Below are 19,396 nucleotides of genomic sequence, written 5' to 3'. Positions count from 1 at the left end.
TCCAATCAGCCTGGTTGGATTTCCTATTGGCTGATTGCTATATCCAATCCTAAAAGATACACCCACATCCTCCTGTCCTTATATGGAACACAAACAGCTATATATTGTTACATCTATAAATGACAAATAAGTAGTAATATATCTTACATGTGTCTCAACAAGGAATCTTAATTACCAGCTCACCTCTTGCCCTCCCTGCCCTATTGCCTTCTAAAACAAATGGTTAATCTTAAATTTTTATCTTAAACATATGTCAAGGATCTTGAGTTTCACATCAACATTGAAAGATATCCTTCATTTGAAGGTTTCTAAACAAATGTCTGACAGCTAATATATCAGGACAGCATTTGATGGCGTCTTCTTGTCTGGCAGGGGGCTGGACTGGTGGCTGACTTAATTCCAGGATAAATACAACTCTTCTAGCATTTGTTAAATCCTTTGCATAATTACATTTAAGCCAATATATTTAAGCTAATATATTTCATACATTATCATAGGTAACCTTTTAAAAGGAATAAGGCCTTTTTAAAGTAGAGAGAGAAAGAAAAAAAAAGAACTCAGTTTAAAACAGTTTCAGAAGAAGGCTCTTCAGTTTACATCCCCCCCCTTCAGCAAGCTGCTTTTCCCATTATCTGTTTAAGGAAGAAACAGCTTTAAAAAGACTTCCCAGCTAGATGCTTTAAAAAGACTTCCCAAAAAGCCTCTCTTTCTCTGTCAGCTAGATGTTTTTTCTCCCATTTGCCTCTGGCCTTAGAAAATACAGCTCAAGGTTTAAAAGAGGCCCATGGTATCATTTTACTATTTGCCCATTCCTAATTATATTTATCTCTGCCTTTGTTATCTTCTGTAACATGTAGGGTCAGTGTCATTACTCAGTCTGTAATTTCAGCTTTTACGACTTTGAGAATTGTTTTCTGCTATCAATCAAAGGGGCCCTTGTCTTAGGAGAATGGCCAAGGTTTTCTCTGCCTGGCATGAAACATTTGAAAATCTAAGCCCTCTTTTTAATATACAAGTCCTGATCAAACATTAATAAAATGCAGGCTTATGCCTGATGCCTCATTCCCCCCTTTCAAGCTCAAGGACCTTCGTCCCAAGTGTCCTTGATAGCTTGACCTTCATCATATTCCTGAGGTAAAGCTCTGTATAGGGCCATGATATGAGGTAGAGTTTCATTTGAAACCATCTTGCTAATTGTACTTCTAAAACATGAAATGATACATGGCATCATACATAAAACCATTACCACTACTGTCAAGAAAAACAAGCAAGACAATAGTATCCCTTTGAGTCCTGTGACATTAGGTAACCAATTGGTGAGCCATCCCATATCCCATCCTTCCCATGTTTGTACTGGGACATGTGCTATATTCTCCATCTTTGTGGCCAACACACGGATTGCCTCACCATTATCTGAAATGTTAAAGCAACAGGCATTCCCTGTCAAGTTCAAGACTCCACATAGGCCTCCCTGCTTGGCAAGTACATAATCCATTCCCATTTTCAGCTGCAAAATGGCGGCTCTACTTTCATCCAATTGTTGTGCAATAAGTCTCAAACTCCGGGCCGTTGCATTGGTTACAAGTTCCACTACTGCTTGCAATCGAATTATTCTGTTTAGATTATAAATAGGATCCCATGCCCCTTGTATGAGCTCACCAGGATTCCAGGAGGCAGGATCATAATAGGCTATAATGCGCTCTGGTGGCCAATCATCAGTACCACTCCAACTTTGGGTACTTCCTCCTGCTATATGAGAAATATCAGCGTTTCTTCGTGTACGCTTGGCCAAATTAGTAGGCATAATCCACATTGGTGGTAATACCCATCCCAGGAAACAAGTCCCACTCCATTTGGAGGGGAGTTTCTTGTATGCCCATTCTCCACATATCCACCACAACCATCGTGTCTGAGGTCTTTGGTACGTGGAGTACAGAAGGCGAAATAGCAAAAGAGGTAGAGAGTTCACAGTGCAGTATGTTAGATTGCCTTTTTCTGTCACAGTTATGTTCCATACCACTTTCCATGCATGAATAAAAGGAGGTGCACAGGGCAAGGCATCCCGAGTTCGATAGGTAGTATCGTGTGCCCAGGTATTCTTAATATTATCCCAAGTATAGTGACAATGAGAAGAGCCTATCATGGTAGAATCAGCTGCATCTGATGATTTATGTACACAGAATTCCCCTTGTACAGGTATAACTCGTAATGGTTTAGTTGAGTTCCATCCGGGGAAATTCTGTACTTCTGTCTGGTGTGGTATTTCGCTTACCATACCAATGGCATCTAATGGTATCGGTAATAAGGGCATACCTCCCTCTGAATCATCTGGCCCAAGAGAGCAAACAAGGCAATTGGTCCTATTTGCAACATTGGCTACCATTTCAGCTAACCCTACCCACATATTGTGGTCATGGTGGAATCCATATTTAGTCAATTTGGCCAGATTCAAGGACCCTTCCCCTTCCCAAGGGATCAGGATTAATAATAGAATCATGTTGATGTCTAGCATATGCATTCCTTCCACAAAAGATTACCTTATTGTGATAGCAAATAAATATTAGTCCCAATATAATTCCCCCAGTGACAGGAATGGGGAACCACCAAGACCAAAACATATATCCCGAGGATCCCCAATGAGTAATATCTCTGATAATTGTTCCACAAAGGGGTGGGCAGTCAATTAATTGTATAAGAGAATCTGTCCTTTCACAATCGCTGGTTCAGATGCTCCTCAAGCTTCAGGCGTGCGCAGGTCAGCCAGCTTCCAGGTTGTGGCTGCAGCAGGCCGGTCGTCTAATGTTGCCCGTGACCTAGCCCGTTCCCGGTAGGGCTAGATACAGGGGTTTTTGGAGAGAGTCAGTTTAAGAGGATTAGAGGGGTCACCTTTGCACGTCCAACTGCCTTCGGACTTCTTCAAACGGGAGTGATGAATCCAGGGGGTCACCTCAGCTACCTTCACCGCTGTTGGAGTAGAGAGCAAGACGGTGTAAGGTCCACGCCACTTAGGTGCAAGTGGATCACGTTTCCACTCTTTCACCCATACGCTATCGCCAGCCTGGAACTGATGAATCGGCTCGGCAATGCTGCACGGCGTGCGCTCGAGGACCCACCTGTTAAGAGAAACAAAAACACGGGAGAGAGATTGCACTTGTCCCTGTGTCACATGGTCTCCTATTTGTTTAAGATCAGCTGGAATATCCTGAACAAAGGAGGGCGGTCTCCCATACAGGAGCTCAAAAGGTGACAACTTAAGTCTTTTTGTGGGTGCACACCGAACACGAAACAGTGTTATGGGTAACACATCTACCCATCCCAATCCCGTTTCCTGGGTTAATTTTGCCAATTGGGTTTTCAGAGTCCGATTCATTCTTTCAGTTTTCCCTGAACTCTGAGGCCTATAGGCTGCATGCAGTCTCCATTTCACTTGTAAGACTCGACATACTTCTTGTACTACTTGATCAATGAACGCTGGCCCATTGTCACTTCCAATGCATCTAGGTAATCCAAACCTCGGGATCAATTCAGTGAGGAGTCTCTTAGTTACCTCTCGTGCCTTTTCAGTTCGGGTGGGAAAAGCTTCAACCCATCCGGTAAGAGTATCTACAAACACAAGGAGATACTTGAATCCCTTAGAAGGGACCAGCTCTGTGAAGTCCACAATTAGGCTTTCCATGGGGACATATCCCACATGTTGGATTCCAGGAGGTTGTACCGGTCCCTGCCTGGGATTGTTTTTAGCACAAAGAACACATTTCTGTGAAATGCCAGTTGCTAATTGTGATAGGTTAATAATATACAACTTCCGACTGAGACTCTCTCTGGTTGCAGTACCGCCAAGGTGAGTAGATTCATGATAATTTCTTACAATTGTGCCTGCTAGATGATGAGGTACATAAATCCTATTGTCTGGCAGGATCATCCAACCGTCCTTCACAACTGCTCCTTCCAGTTCAGCCCACTTCCTCTCTTCTGGGGTATAGTGAGGTTTAACTTCTTCTGGAACTACCTCTGGTATGAGGGCTGCTATAAATCCTCCCACAGGCTTTTGGGCTGCCTCTCGGGCTGCTTTGTCAGCAGCATGATTTCCTCTGGTTATTGGATCCCTTCCTCGTCCATGACCTTTGCAGTGCATTACAGCAATCTGTTCTGGAGCCCATACTGCTTCTAACAGGATTTCTACTTCAGGTCCATATTTCAAGGCCTTCCCGTGGGCTCCTATTAGACCTCTTTCTTTCCATAGAGCACCATGTGCATGCAGGGTTAAGAAGGCATATTTAGAATCAGTATAGATGTTTGCCTTACATCCGGCTGCCAATTGCAGAGCTCTAGTTAAACCTATAAGTTCAGCTTTTTGTGCTGAGGTGCCAGCAGGCAAAGCTTCAGCTTCCACAACTTCCTCATTGGTGACCACAGCATATCCTGCTCGTCTGGCACCTTCATGCAGGTAACTGCTACCATCAGTATAATATACAACATCTGGATTTTTCAATGGTTCATCTTTCAGATCGGGTCTACTGGAATAAACTTCATCCATTATTTGGAGACAATCATGTGATTCTTCATCATCTACCTCTGGTAGGGGCAGCAAAGTCGCTGGATTGAGCATATTCACTACTCGTAAATGAATCCTGGGATTTTCACACAATAGGCCTTGGTACCTAGCCATCCTTGGGTTCGTTAGCCAATAACTACCCTTATATTCCATGAGTGTCAGAACAGCATGAGGTACATTCACATACATCGTCTGGCCGAAGGTAAATTTATCAGCTTCTTTGACAAGGCTTGCAGTGGCCGCTACTGCCCTTAGGCATGGAGGCCATCCTTTTGCTACTGAGTCCAATTGTTTTGACAAATAAGCTACTGGACGATTCCAACTTCCTAATCTCTGGGTCAGGACTGCCGCTGCAATCCCATTCTGTTCATGTACATACAGCTGAAAGGGTTTTTCCGAATTAGGCAGTCCAAGGGCTGGGGCCTCCATAAGTCGTTGTTTGATAACTAAAAAGGCTTGTTGCTGCTCAGGTCCCCATACGAATGGGTCCTTTTCTGCACCTCGAGTGCTTTCATGTAAGGGCTTGGCCAGACTGCTGAAATCAGGTATCCATAGTCTACAAAACCCTGCTGTTCCCAGGAATCCTCTGAGTTGTTTCCTTGTGGTAGGTTCCTTGATAAGGCAAATAGCTTCTTTCCTCTCTGGTCTCAATGCTCGTTGTTGGTGTGAGATGTCAAAGCCCAAATATTTGACCTTTTCTAAACATAACTGTGCCTTTTTCTGGGAAACTCGGTAGCCAGCTTGCCAGAGCAAGTGGAGCAGTTCCTCTGTCCCTTCTTTACAGGTATCAAAATCCTTTGCTGCTAGTATAAGGTCATCTACATATTGCAGAACCACCTTCTCTCCAGGTATTGAGGGGTAACTTGTTAGATCCTTCGCCAAGGCAGTGCCAAATAAAGTTGGGGAATTTTTGAATCCCTGGGGCAATCTCGTCCAGGTTAGCTGGCCTTTTGTTCCTGTCAAAGGGTCTTCCCACTGGAAGGCAAATATAGGTTGGCTCTGTGGTGCCAGCCGGCAACAGAAGAATGCATCTTTCAAGTCCAATACAGTAAAAAATGTTGCTTCTGGTGGGATCAAACTCAGCAGGGTGTATGGGTTTGGTACATTTGGGTGCAAGGTCTCGATAGCCTGGTTTACGAGCCTCAAGTCCTGCACTGGCCTGTATTCATCTGTCCCAGGTTTTCGAACAGGCAAAAGGGGTGTGTTCCATTCTGATTGGCAGGGCTTAAGCAGACCATATTTTAATAGGCGGTCCAAATGTTTCTGGATGCCCTCTGCTGCTCGCCGGGGTAAAGGATATTGCTTTACAGATACAGGGGTAGCCATAGGTTTTAAGGTTACTACAATTGGAGCTATGTTCTTGGCCATTCCTGGTGGGCTATTTTCGGCCCATACTCCTGGTGGCACCTGTAGAGTTCGGAGGAGCTTGTTTAACTCTGTATCCAATGTGGGTTGGACTTGCAGGGCTGACATTAGGCGCCATGATTGTTCCTTAGGTACTGAGAGGGAAATTATTCCTGCTGCCTTTGATGGCAATTTCATTTCTGGACCTCGAGGAGTGAAGGTGATTTGGGCCTGCAATTTGGACAGCATATCTCTACCTAAGAGAGGTATTGGACACTCAGGTATATACAAAAACTGATGGGTTAAACGATGTCCCCCAATCTGGCATTCCAAAGGTTGGAGGAAAGACCTCTTAGCTGACTGACCAGTGGCACTTTTAATGACTACACTTTTGGATGCCTTTTTCTGCAATAGTTCTGGGAGTACTGAGTATTCAGCCCCAGTATCAATCATAAAGTCTATTAAATGGCTTCCTAATTGGATCGTGACCGTGGGCTCCTGGAAGCCTAACTTTATGGAGTCCGGTCTTTCCTAGTCTTGGGTAAAATCCTCCTCTGCCAGTCCAATGACATTGTCCCTACTCCGTCCTTGTCCAGGTCTCTGATATCTTCCATCTCGGATCATTCCCCGTCCCCGTCCCTGGTTTCTTGGGCCGGAGCCTGGGCCTGGGCGTACTTCTTCCAACCTCAGGGGTTCAGGACACTCCCGCTTCCAATGACCTTCCTTCTTGCAATTTGCACATTGATTCCTTCCCAGTGGTGGATTCCTTCCCCGCCCTCTTCCTCCATTTAAGGGGCGGTAGTCTTGCTTCACTGCTGTGGCTAGCATTACCATCTTTTCCTTCTGCCACTTCTTCTTCTCTTGTTTCTCAGCCTCATCCCTATTCCGATAAACTCGGCGTGCAATGGCCATAATTTGGCTCATCAGCATCCCTTCCCATCCTTCTGATTTCTGAATTTTCTTACGAATGTCAGAAGCGCACTGGGCCACAAATGTAGTGTGGGAAAATGATTGCTTGTACATGAGAGCATGAGCAAAGTTCTTATTGTTGCAGGGTGATCTCATAGCTAGAAGCATCCTTGGAGCATGAATAGCGCGTGAACAGCTCGTGCTGTCCCATATGATTGGCTAACGTAGTATGGTCTGATCGCTCGCATGGTCTAGTACCAAGGTCTTTATCTGCTGGCTAGAACAAATTGCTTGACTTGTATTTTTTGTATCTTTCTATTTCACACATTTCACACAATAAAAGCTGTGCTGCATTAGCCCTAGGAGCAGCCATATTTCCCTAGGAGCAGCCATAATTCGGAACCTATCTTGGTGTGAGACTGATTTTTCTCTGGATGCCGAGCTGCAACTCGACAATTGGTGCCCCGTGTGAGGCCTTCGGACTTCACGTTGTTTTTCAGCACTCACCAACACGTCGTTCATCCACGTAGTGGATCCCTGGTGAGTGCTCCCGTGTGACTGCCTGTTTTTCATTATTCAGCACTCACCTACACGTCGTTCATCCACGTAGTGGATCCCTGGTGAGTGCTCCCGTGTGTACAACGTTCAGCTCTCACCTCGCCCCGCAAGGGCTGCAGACGCGTCGATCATCCACGTAGTGGATCCCCGGTGAGAGCTCCCGTGTGAATGTGATTCTGGACTACGTTACGGACTTATCAGCACTTATCTCCGCCCGGACCGGGCAAAAAGGCGTCTTCCTCATCCTCCTACGGATCCCTCGGTAAGTGCTCCCTGCTCTTTTTGCAACTCTTGCAATCATGGGAAAATCTCTCTCTGCACCACAGAAAAAATTTTTTAAAGACCTTAAATTCCTTTTGGCCAGTAACAACCTTGCTGTTCGGAAAGCTGACCTTAAGTCCCTTATAAAAGCCCTGGACACTCACTGTCCGTGGTTCCCCCAGGACGGAAACTGGGAGTTAGACGATTGGAAAAAAATTGGACACTTCTTTCAAAATCATCCGCAGATTGATGTAAAGGTTTTGCATGCCTGGAGTAACGTCTACAAAGCTATGTCGTGCTTAACTCCTTCAAACATTCTTCTGGCTGCTGCAACAGCTTCTTCAAACGCCCCCCCGGTTCCCGCTTTGCCTGCCTCAAACCTACCTCCTAAACCGCCGGATCCTCCTGTCACTCCCCTGCATTCTTCAAATTCTGCAGCACCCCCTGCTCTTCCACCTCCTCCGCCCAAGGCATTTGGCACCGCTCCTACTACGCCTCTCCAAGAATCTCTCCGTGCCGCTGCCCCATTGTTGGGTTTTGACTGTACAACTCCTAATCTCTTCCCTGTGATTGCTCCTGCCGCGCCAGGGGGAGGCCCAGCCCGGCACGAACAGTTTGATTTGAGATTCATAAAGGAACTGCATTCCTCTGTCAAGGACAATGGTTTACAATCTCCTTACACCCTGGGCTTGTTTGGCACTATTTTTCAACAAAATTTGATACCAGAGGATGTTAAGCTGTTGGCCCGCACTGTAATGCAGCCTCATCAAATGATTTTGTTTATACAAGCTTGGCACTGGGCCTGCCAACGTCGTGTTGATGGGATTCGGAATAATCTTAATAATGTTGCATTGGCTAATCATCAGGCTGCTTTGGCTGCTTTGGCTGCTGGTGCCGCCCCACCCCCAGCCCCCGTCATGTTAACCCAAGCTGATGTCCTCGATGGGTTAACGGGAGGAGGCAATTTTTTTCCTATTGCCCAACAGTTGGCCCTTGATCCTATGTATTGGGCGACCACCACAGCCTCAGCCCAAGAGGCTCTGGCCTCTGTCCCTGATGACAAGACTGAGCGCAATGGCCGATGGGCGAGCATCAGACAGGATCCTGCAAAGCCCTATGGACAATTTGTTGATGGCCTGTACAATACCTTCAAGCGGCAAGTTCAGGACCTGGCAGCACAAGAACTGATTGTACGCCAGCTTGCGTTTGATCATGAGGACTGTAAGCAAGTGCTGCGCCCTTTGATGGCAACATCAAATATAGCCATTGCTGATATGCTTAAAGCCTGCCAGTCAGTGGGCACTGCTAGCCACGGCCTGCTAGCCACGGCCCTGTCCTCCGCCGTGTCCCAAAATCCTGCAAAGGCTACAACCTGTTGGATTGACAGTGGCTAAAGAAAAATCCAGCGGACTTTACCTATTACGTGCCTGGGACACAAGCTGACAGCATCTGCAGCCATTCCAGTTATGCCTCAACTACAGTTTCCTGGTCATCTTAGACTGGTAGATTTACAACAAATCCTTGGACAGCTGAATTGGATAAAGAGTTATTTGGACCTGCCCACCTCTACCTTGTCTCCACTATTTTCTGCCCTTAAAGGACACAAGAATCCAGCGGACAAGATCACAATCACCTCTGCAATGGAAGAGGCTCTTCCACAGCTGTTCCAGTGTTTCCTGGCACGTTGAAAGGCCATCTTCATCCCTACTGCATTGGCCGCCCTTTTCCCTGGGAAGCCACTTCAACCACCAAACATCATTACAGTTTTGCTGCCTCCCAATAGCAACCATCCCATCTGTGTCATCACGTTTCGTTGAGCTTGGACTTTGACTCAGCAGTACAAGGAACAATACATCAGACTTATTTACAGCAAATGGGCTCCTGTATCTGCAGAAATAGTTGTGTGACTTCTTCTGGATTGTGGTTTTTACATGCCAATAATCGAGCCACGAAATATCACACAGGTTGCTTGGAAGTGGCCATTGGACTAATTTACCATTCTCATCCTTATTGGCATCACTTGGATTTTACCCCCCAGATCTCTTCCTTTTTTCTCCTCCCTCAGGAGTCCTGCCCTATGATGTGTTCCCCTGAGCATGTACAGAGGGCTGTCTTGAAACTATTGTGGACTCTTGGCAAGGGAGGGGGTGAGGGATTTTAGTGTGTTCCAGTTGTTTCATTCTTGTGCTTTGGCATGGTTCCCGGACAGAAAGCAACTTGCAATATGGTTTTTTAACACGGCCCACGAAGACAATGGGCTCTGTTCTCGACCTTGTTGCAATCTTTTTAGTTACAGCAAGCGGAATATGCTTGAAGCGGACTATGCTTGGCTAGTGCCTTTTTTTAGCTGCTGAGAAAAATGATTTTTAAAAGCTTCTCAAAGCTTTCAGCTCTTTTTTGGTGGTGGTATTCTAGCATTCCAGTAAATGCTTCATATAAGATTAGCAATAATATGAAGGATAATCGTATAAGTTTATCACCTGTGTTTTGTTGTTTGCAGTAATCCCCTTTGCCTTTTCTGGAACCTACACTCTAGGAATAGTGATACCCCTGATATATAAAATAGATAAGCTCCCAGAGGTTCGTTTGCGTAACAGAAGGGAAGTACAATCACCTATTTCTCAATATACAGGGACAGCCATTTCTAGGTCCCTTCTGCCTTCTTTAGGTGCAGCCATGAATTACCGTGATTTGCATAAATTGGCAAACTGGACAGAAAATTTGTTTAATTCCACCATTTTGGCTTTAAAAATGATTAACAAAGAAATATCAGAAATAAGAAATGTAGTTCTTCAACATCATTATGCTTTAGATGTGATTCTTGCTTCTAAAGGTGGAATTTGTGCCTTAATTCATTCTCATTGCTGCATGTATATAACTGATCAATCGACCAATATCTCTGCTACTATTGATTATATGGAACAGATGATAGCTCATAATCCTTTGAATCCACCTGAAGGTTTTGATCCATGGGAGTGGTTGTCTTCTTGGTTACCTAATGGATTATGGTTAAGAAAAATATTATTGATTGTAATTGCATGTATTGCTGGCTTCATCATGGTGTGTTGTTGCATTCAATGCATACCCTCTTTGATTTCCCAATGCACTGCATGGTGGTACCGACCACGGCCCACCACAGGGGTTACAAGAGGAATTTATGTTGCAAAGTGCAGACGCTTAGGCAATGAAGTGTACGATTTGGACTAATGGTCCCTCTTTTCCTCTAATAATATAAACAAGAAAAGGGGACATGTGGGAAAATGATTGCTTGTACATGAGAGCATGAGCAAAGTTCTTATTGTTGCAGGGTGATCTCATAGCTAGAAGCATCCTTGGAGCATGAATAGCGCGTGAACAGCTCGTGCTGTCCCATATGATTGGCTAACGTAGTATGGTCTGATCGCTCGCATGGTCTAGTACCAAGGTCTTTATCTGCTGGCTAGAACAAATTGCTTGACTTGTATTTTTTGTATCTTTCTATTTCACACATTTCACACAATAAAAGCTGTGCTGCATTAGCCCTAGGAGCAGCCATATTTCCCTAGGAGCAGCCATAATTCGGAACCTATCTTGGTGTGAGACTGATTTTTCTCTGGATGCCGAGCTGTAACTCGACAATTGGTGCCCCGTGTGAGGCACAATGTAGCAGTAATCATTCTGCTGTTTTCAGGGGCTTCAGGGTCAAAAGGAGTCCATATACGATAGGCTTCTTGCAGCCTCTCTAAAAAGTCTCCTGGACTCTCATTTGGTTTCTGTTCTACTTCTGAGACTTTAGACATATTAGTGGGCTTCTGGCATGCCCTGCGGATACCTTGCACAAGCGTCTGGCGGTAGGTGGTAAGTCTGGCCAGGTGAATTACATTGTTTGGATCCCAATTAGGATCTTCCAAGGGAAAGTTGTCTTGGAGATGACGGTCAATATTAAAAATATTTCCCACTCTGGCCTGCTCACGCAAATATATCTGTGCCTTTTCAATTATGTCTCTCCTTTCCTCAGTGGTGAACAGAGTATTCAGGAGCTGGAGGCAATCTGTCCAAGTAGGACTATGAGTATTTATTATTGAAGTCACCAAGTCCATCATAGCCTGAGGTTTTTCTGCGAAAGATGGGGTGTGTGTTTTCCAATTCATCAGATCCGTAGTTGTGAATGGAATGTACTGGAGGGTCGAAGTTCGAGGTGGCCGTGGTCCGAGTTGCCCGTTAACCAGCACAGGCTCCTCAAGTGCATCAAATACTCTTCTGAGAGGGGCTACTACGTGATCTTTCTCTTCGCTTTGCTCTAAGGGCCTCAAATCATAGGGGATGGTATTTGTCCCAAGGCGTTCTTTTAGCAGCTTTATACGCCTGGCTGTATTGCTTGCTGACCGATTAAGGTCTCCCTGTAACTTCTGTAATAATTCTCTAGGATTTGGATGTACAGGGGTTTGGGGTAGGCAATCAGTTGTTTCACTAAAAGAGACTGTAGATGGAGTTCTACTGGGACTCACAGATGGAATAACCACTTCTGCTTGGGCTTTATTATAGGCCTCCAATGCCTCCTGAAGATATTTATCATAATCTATCAAGGAATCAAGTTCTGTGACTCCAGCCCCATTATTCATTCCACTTTCTTGCCTTGGGGTTACAACTGGTGGAGGGTTTGGATTAGGCTCCCTTCGATGTGGAGCATAAGGTGGAGGTGGAAGCAGCTCTTCCTCTGGTCCCTCAAAAATGGGTTTGAGTTTATTTGGCAAGATTCCTTTTCTAGCTTCGGCTTTTACAGCCAATAATTTGCATCGTTGGACTTTGCATTCCCTTATCCATGGAGGATTTTTATTTAATGTGCTCAGCCAGGAATCTATATATGAAAATTGTTCTGGGCACCCTCCAATTTCTTTGGCGATGTTAGACCAAAGTTTGCTTACTAAATTTATATCAAAGGTTCCTTGAGATGGCCATTCAGTATTTTGCTTCGGCCACTCTAATTCACATAACGTTCTCAAGCGCTCTGGCGTCATTTTGACTCCATACGCCCCTGAGAAGGCTTTCTTAAAATTATTTAACATACATTCAAGAGGTGTATTTTCCCCTTTTGAACCCCCAACTCCCATTGTATGGCCCTGTGAAGTATCCACTCAGTCACTCACACACACGCTTCGTGGGTTTCCTTGCCCAGATGGAGTCGCCTCACTGGGAACCGAAGTACTACCCACTCCACACTCAGGTCAGCTACAGATTGCTCTGTACTTTCTCACACATACAATGCGCTGGATACTTCACCACACACTACCTCCCATTCTTCCCTTTTCCCCCACCAGACCACCATCTGATATATCCAACCACCTAGCGTACTCAGTTCCCACTTACTGAGACGCAGAAGTTTGATCAAGACTTCTCTTCCTCCCAATTAATTGGAGGGCCAAAAATCCCTTTGTGCACTTACCCCTGGTTGGTTCCGTTTCCCCCCGGTCCGTCGCCGCCAGTGAGCAGGGTATCAGACAGACGAGACTTCTGCGTTCCCCCTGGAAAAATTTACCAGTGCGCGCTTGGGTAAGCAGTTTAGAGATCCTCTCTCTTGTACCCTGCTCAGTAGAGCGAAGGGGCTGCGTTCCAGCAGACCACTTATCCGAGTCACAGGGCACCATAAAATGTAGCACCCTGCTTGTGGTTAACGCTTAGCTGGAATGAAATATTCAACGCAGCAATAGAGAATTTAAAATAATTATTTATTTGTCAGACAAATAAATGAGAGGCACAGTGGTATATGGTTACCAAGCTCTGGCCTGGCCTCCTGCCATTATGGCCAGCACTTATATTCCCTTAATCCAGCCCCCTTTGCTCCTCCTTGGGCTGCCTCTGTCCAATCAGCCTGGTTGGATTTCCTATTGGCTGATTGCTATATCCAATCCTAAAAGATACACCCACATCCTCCTGTCCTTATATGGAACACAAACAGCTATATATTGTTACATCTATAAATGACAAATAAGTAGTAATATATCTTACATGTGTCTCAACAAGGAATCTTAATTACCAGCTCACCTCTTGCCCTCCCTGCCCTATTGCCTTCTAAAACAAATGGTTAATCTTAAATTTTTATCTTAAACATATGTCAAGGATCTTGAGTTTCACATCAACATTGAAAGATATCCTTCATTTGAAGGTTTCTAAACAAATGTCTGACAGCTAATATATCAGGACAGCATTTGATGGCGTCTTCTTGTCTGGCAGGGGGCTGGACTGGTGGCTGACTTAATTCCAGGATAAATACAACTCTTCTAGCATTTGTTAAATCCTTTGCATAATTACATTTAAGCCAATATATTTAAGCTAATATATTTCATACATTATCATAGGTAACCTTTTAAAAGGAATAAGGCCTTTTTAAAGTAGAGAGAGAAAGAAAAAAAAAGAACTCAGTTTAAAACAGTTTCAGAAGAAGGCTCTTCAGTTTACATCCCCCCCCTTCAGCAAGCTGCTTTCCCCATTATCTGTTTAAGGAAGAAACAGCTTTAAAAAGACTTCCCAGCTAGATGCTTTAAAAAGACTTCCCAAAAAGCCTCTCTTTCTCTGTCAGCTAGATGTTTTTTCTCCCATTTGCCTCTGGCCTTAGAAAATACAGCTCAAGGTTTAAAAGAGGCCCATGGTATCATTTTACTATTTGCCCATTCCTAATTATATTTATCTCTGCCTTTGTTATCTTCTGTAACATGTAGGGTCAGTGTCATTACTCAGTCTGTAATTTCAGCTTTTACGACTTTGAGAATTGTTTTCTGCTATCAATCAAAGGGGCCCTTGTCTTAGGAGAATGGCCAAGGTTTTCTCTGCCTGGCATGAAACATTTGAAAATCTAAGCCCTCTTTTTAATATACAAGTCCTGATCAAACATTAATAAAATGCAGGCTTATGCCTGATGCCTCACCGTTACCAAAGGTGTCATGGGATTTGAAGACGCTCGAACTCAGGACGCAAGGGGGAAACGTGCTAAGAGGAAGGCCCACTTAGCAAATCCACACCGTGATCAACTTCTGCCCGGAAACCTATGTCCCCACTGTGGAAGGACATGTGGATCCAGAAGTGTGGATCCAAAATTGGCCTCCACAATTACTTACAGACTCATTGTTAAAACTGTGTTTATCTTACTCGGCTACAAGTGATTGCCAAAGAGAGAGAAGAGATTTCCTTAACAAACAGATTGGGTTAGGTTAGGCCCATTCACTTCAATGGGATTTAGGTCTGCCTAACTTTGCACAGGACCAAGCTGTGACTTAGGACTCAAATTGTAAATTGTTGTAGAGTATGTGTGCTGGTCCCGAGGGCTAACCATGCGGCGAAGTCCGTGTGCAGTCCGAGGTCAAGGAGGCTGTCCGTCAAAGCTGAAGCGGGCTCCAAGGCAGGGAGTCAGGTGAGGTCAGGAACTCTGGCAGAGGAGCAGGACAGGGTGCAGGCAAGAACAGGCTACCAACAGTGTTGCTCCCGCAACCTGGGACTGGGGCTGGCTGGCTTTTATCTGCCCCAAGGCATAGGGCGGCCCCGGTCCACAGGTGACTTGCCTCTCCTGGCCTGGAGGTGAGCACTCCTCCTAAGAGAACTTAATAATAATAATAATAATAAATTTTATTTATATCCCGCCCTCCCCAGCCGAAGCCGGGCTCAGGGCGGCTAACAACAATAAAACAGTATAAAAGTATAACATAAACAACACTCTAAAATCATTCATTGTAAAATTAATTAATTCAGGCCACTGGCAACCATTGGGCCAGAGCTCCGCGAAGATTGCCGAGGGAGGGAGTCAGGCTGTGCCCTGGCCAAAGGCCTGGCGGAACAACTCTGTCTTGCAGGCCCTGCGGAAAGATGTCAAGTCCCGCAGGGCCCTGGTCTCTTGTGACAGAGTGTTCCACCAGATCGGAGCCACAGCCGAAAAAGCCCTGGCTCTAGTTGAGGCCAGCCTAACTTCTCTGTGGCCTGGGACCTTCAAGATGTTTTTATTTGAAGACCGTAAGTTTCTCTGTGGGGCATACCAGGAGAGGCGGTCCCGTAGGTACGAGGGTCCTAGGCCATATTTTTCGTCCTATAGGGACTTACCATATTTTTCGTCCTATAGGGCGCACCGGCCCATAGGACGCACCTCGTTTTTTTGGGGGGAAATAAAAAAAAAAATTCCCCCCCACCCTGGCTGGGAACTCCCACCGGGCTTGCAAGACTTGCGGATAGCTTCCTGAAGCCTGGAGAGCGAGAGGGGTCGGTGCACACCAATGCCTCTCGCTCTCCAGGCTTCAGCGAAAGCCTGCATTCGCCCCATAGGACGCACACACATTTCCCTTCATTTGTGGAGGGGAAAAAGTGCATCCTATGGGGCGAAAAATACGGTAGTTCCCTCCGCCTCTCTGCCCTGAGCCTCTGCAGCTCAGGAGAGGCTGGAGGGTTACCGGACCCAGAGGCAACCTCAGCTTCTCCTGACGGGGCTGAGAGTGGAGCACTTGCAGGCAATGGGTCCCCCATCACCTCAGGAGCCAGAGCAGACTCAGCTGGTGCCTGCACATGAGGATCCAGCACAGGTGAGGACCCTTCAGGCTCAAGCCCCAGCCCCTGCTCAGCTGGTTCTGGAGGCAGGGACTCCTGTGCAGGCAGGGATTCCTCAGGTTCAGCCTCTGAATCTGAATCCCAGGCCATCACAGTACGGCATCAGCTCTGCATGATCCTACAAGCCGCACAGCAAGAAAAAGGAACTTGTGGCTCCCCTGATGATGTTGGAAGTCTTCTCCTTGGGGGGTTTGTTTGTTTACTTAGCAGATATTTGCCTGAAATGGAAATGGGAAGACAACATGGTATGGCATTTTGATGAGGACGCCTGGAAGGCCACAGGTGCCACAAACCTGCCATACAGGAAGAGACAATGAAGAACCACAGCAAACCTCTGTTCTCCCCAATGTTATATCCAAAGGCCATAGAAGGAGGGAAAACCATAACGTTTTATGCGCATGCACGCACTGCTTGATTGTAAAAAACCCTCAACATGGCTTTTACGAAAGACAGAATAGTTAAGACTGAGGAAAATTCACAACCCTACTTTAAAACTTAAAATACTAAAAGAGATTTAAACTACCTTGGCTTTCTAAGCATCTGGGTAGGATTGTCTGAACAGGAATGCTTTTAGCAGGGGCTGTGCAGTGCCATGGAGGCGCCTGCTTGATCTCAACAAGCGGGGAGTTCCAAAGGGCACACTAAACAATCAAGTTCTTACCAACACGGAATGGGCATCATGTGGCACTGCTGATCCGAAACAGCCGGGTGGGCGCTTGTGGGTAAAGACCATCTTGCAGATGAACTGCTCCCGAGGCGTTAATGGCTTGCTATGACTGGGAGTGGCCGCCATGACCGTTTAACACCAGTCCTAAAAGACCTACATTGGCTCCCTGTACGTTTCCAAGCACAATTCAAAGTGTTGGTGCTGACCTCTAAAGCCCCAAACGGCCTCGGCCCAGTATACCTGAAGGAGCGTCTCCATCCCCATCGTTCAGCCTGGACACTGAGGTCCACCTCTGAGGGCCTTCTGGCGGTTCCCTCATTGTGAAAAGTGAGGTTACAGGGAACCAGGCAAAGGGTCTTCTTGGTGGTGGTGGCCACCCTGTGGAACGCCCTCCCACCAGATGTCAAGGAAATAAACAACTATCTGACTTTTAGAAGACATCTGAAGGCAGCCCTGTTTAGGGAAGTTTTTAATGTTTGATTGTATTTTTAATATTCTGTTGGGAGCTGCCTAGAGTGGCTGGGGAAACCCAGCCAGACAGGCAGGGTATAAATAATAAAATTTATTCTTATTATTATTGCTATGCCAACCTTGAACTCAAGCCCTGCAACCAGTGCAGACCTCACTCTGGTCAGCAATTGTGCTGCAGCATTCTGCACCTACTGCAGTCCTGCCAGGTGCCACCCCAAGGTGTCCATGCAACTTGCGGGTCACACATCGGTTCCAAATCTGGATCCGGAACAGGAGTGAGGGGCTCGTTCCTACCCACCAGGCCTTGTGGCCCAGAGACTGAGCAAGAAATCCGATTTTCTCCTCAAAGGGAGAAAATCTGCAACCTGGAGTTTGCGAGCAGGGACATCGCATGGCAACAGCAACAAAATGTTGCAGCACAAGGCACCCTTGTTGAGCTTTTTTTTTTTTTTTTGGTGTGGGGGGGTCGCACTTAAGAGCTAAATTCTTTTGGGAATTATAGAGACAGAACTACTTAAATTGTGGAGAAATTTATGTCTGCTACTACAGCAGCAAGAATGTTATTTGCCCCAAAGTGGAAAAAAGCAGAAAAGTCCCAGAAAAACAAGAATGGGTACAAAAACTTGTGGAATATGCAGAAATGGCGAAACTAACCGGAAGAATAAGAAATGAAGATAAACTTTTTTTAAAAAAAAAAGAATGGAAATGATTTATTGAATATTTACAGATAAAGTGTAAACGGATAAAAAAACATTGGCAGCATTAATGTAATAATAACCTGCAGTTTCACAAGAGTATATATTTACAGGAGATAAATCAAAGAGCAACTTGAATATGAAGAAGATATTTTTTAAAAAATAATAATTTAAGGAACTGCAGAAAGAGGGGGAAGGAAGTCAAAATTTGGAAATGTTAAATTGACTGTCAAACTAATGAAATTTATAAATTTGAAAAGTATAAATAAGAAACTAAAAAAAACAAAACTAAAGCCCCCGAAAACTCGTGCGCGCTACGATATAGTGAAGGAAGGTGAGGACAGGTGACCTCACCTAGGCCCGAAGTCACCCCCCACCAAAGCAGGCTCAAAGCTTCTCAAAGCTTTTCAAAATCATTTTCTCAGCAGCTAAGCATCAGAAACATTCCGCTCTGCTGTAACAAAGGTAGAGAACAGTCCATTGTTTCTCAGGCCTTTCTCATGCCTTCTGGCCTTGCTAAAGAACCACATTGCAACTTGCTTTCTGTCCGGGAACCATGCCAGAACAAGAGATTGAAACATATCTGAACACTCTGAAACCCCTTTCCTGGGAAGGGCGCCAAGAGTCCCAAAAGAGTCCCAAGACAGGGGAGCTTTCTGTTCATGCTCAGAGGAACTCAGGGGCAGGACTCCTGAGGGAGGAGAAAGGAGGAGGGAACTGGAAGGGTATACAGTGGTGCCCCGCAAGACGAATGCCTCGCAAGACAGAAAACCCGCTAGACGAAAGGGTTTTCCGTTTTTGAGCTGCTTCGCAAGACGATTTTCCCTATGGGCTTGCTTTGCAAGACGAAAACGTCTTGCGAGTGTTCCAATTTCTTTTCGCTCCCCCCCCTTTTTCTAAGCCGCTAATAGCCTTTTAGCCGCTAATCCGCTAAACCTTTAATAGCCGCTAAGCCTTTAATAGCCGCTATACCGCTAATCCGCTAATAGGGTTGCTTCGCAAGATGAAAAAACCGCTAGACGAAGAGACTCGCGGAACGGATTAATTTCGTCTTGCGAGGCACCACTGTATACTCTTGTGCACATGATTGTGAACTCGTGCATGCTTTTTGTGAACTATCACACTTGCTCCTTCTACCAGTTCATGGATGGTAGAAATAAAAGCCTTTTCTCCAAAACTATTCCTTGAGAGTCTGTTGACTCCCATTTTCCCTTTCCCGGGCGCAATATTTTCCCCACCCGAGGGCAAAGCCTCATAAGGCTACAATAGATACTTAATTGGTTTAGGATTTAATTTAAGTTAAGTGATGAATTAATATGTTTGATTTCATAACGTGAAGATCTAAGGATGTTAATGTTTAAGTTAAATTATTTT

Source organism: Podarcis liolepis, assembly GCF_965112155.1.
Source record: "Podarcis liolepis genome assembly, chromosome: 5".
In the NCBI taxonomy this organism is placed as follows: Eukaryota; Metazoa; Chordata; class Lepidosauria; order Squamata; family Lacertidae; genus Podarcis; species Podarcis liolepis.
The sequence above is the reverse complement of the archived record's forward strand: the minus strand, read 5'-3'. Positions refer to the sequence as shown.